Source organism: Bison bison, unplaced genomic scaffold (genome assembly GCF_000754665.1).
Source record: "Bison bison bison isolate TAMUID 2011002044 unplaced genomic scaffold, Bison_UMD1.0 scf7180017864035, whole genome shotgun sequence".
In the NCBI taxonomy this organism is placed as follows: domain Eukaryota; kingdom Metazoa; phylum Chordata; class Mammalia; order Artiodactyla; family Bovidae; genus Bison; species Bison bison.
Genome location: NW_011494607.1, coordinates 8,616,042 through 8,617,393, shown reverse-complemented (window position 1 = coordinate 8,617,393; position 1,352 = coordinate 8,616,042). Strand labels below are relative to the sequence as shown.

Here is a 1,352-nt window from a genome sequence, read left to right as displayed (position 1 = left end):
GGAAGGGGACGTGCAAAGGCAAGAAAGTTCTCTGCCCCCTCCCCCAAGTTCTATATTCTAGGGAAGCAAATGAGGGAAAGCGACAAGGGAGGTGCCCAGGGGAGGACTCCCCCCCTCCCAACCTCAGGCGACGGCTTCCCGGGAGGCCGCAAGAAAGGCGGCATCGCGCTGGGTCTGGGACTCTCCCCCAAACAGACAGCAATCTGGGGGAGCCCCCATCCGCGACATCGTCCTCCCCGGATCAGAGCCCCCCACACACACACCGGGAGGAGGGGGCGCCAGCCCCTGGAGAAAGAGAGGTCTGGAAAGGACCCGGCGAGGTCACACAGTACCTTTCTCTCCGCGCCGCAGGGTCCGATGCTGACGACAGGGTGGGAGGCGAGGGGATTCGGTGGGCACGGGTTTTCGCTGGCTCCGGCGGCCCCTGGGCCTCGGCGCCGCCCAGCGCCGCCGCCTCCTGCCGACGCTCGCCGGGCTGCGCTCGCCGCTCCGCAGGTTACCTGTGGCCGAGCCGCCTCGCCCGCCGCCCGCTCGGCCCTCCGCCCCGCCGCCCGCGCTCGGAGGCTGGGGCCGCAGCGCCCCGCAGCGGCCGGTTCGGGCGCGGCGGCGGCCCGGGGCGAGGTGGGGCCCCCCAGCCCTCCCGCTGGCCTCGCTCTGCAGCCAGCTCCCTGCCCGGCCGCCGCGCCTTCGGCGCCTGCCGAGAGGCCTCCTTATCAAGAGGGAGAGGAGCCAGGGCATGCAATTGGGTGAGGTTTTCGGAGCACAGGTTGCCAGGTTTGTTAGGAGGGAGAGGGAATTCGGGAGGAGAAACCATCCTTCAACCTGTGGCCAAGTGTGTATTTCAATGTATTCGTAGTTCACTTAGCTGAGATGTCTCAACGGAAGCTAGACAACAATGATGAAAGATCCAGATTCATTAGAAAGCTGAAGAGAAGAAAGGAAGCCTTTATTCCAAACAGCTTGTCGGTTAGTAGCTTCTCGGAAGCATCTTTTAATGAAATAGGAAGCATTGAACGGTCCAGCCTCCTATATTCAAATCACGCTTTACACACTAACTCGGTCTGTTTTTTGTCTATTTTTCAGTTACTTCTTCCGTGTCTAGAAGAGTTCCCTGAACACAGCGAGCGCTCAATAAATTATTGTTGAATGAATCTATGAATGAGTAGGAAGGATCTCATTCAACCTTTTGAAGAAGCATGACAGGTATCTACTCTCTGAACACAGGGAGATGGAGAGGGAGGTGAAACCCCAGAATGGAGTTTCCGGCTTACCTGAGCTTAATTTTAACCGGATTTTTTTTCGTATTCCCTCTGAAATAGACCTGGGGAAAAGAAACGTGATGATCTCCTATG

General features: G+C 58.7%; 1 protein-coding gene across 1 annotated transcript in view; it reads right to left on the bottom strand.

Annotated features, from left to right (window-relative positions):
* ANKRD6 (ankyrin repeat domain 6) overlaps positions 1–499 on the bottom strand; it is a 183,967-nt gene extending 183,468 nt beyond the window's left edge. Inside the window, exon 1 of the mRNA XM_010834707.1 lies at positions 333–499. The gene's annotated coding sequence lies outside the window, so the exon portion shown is untranslated. The remainder of the gene's footprint in view (positions 1–332) is intronic.
* Between the last annotated feature and the right edge of the window lie 853 nt (positions 500–1,352).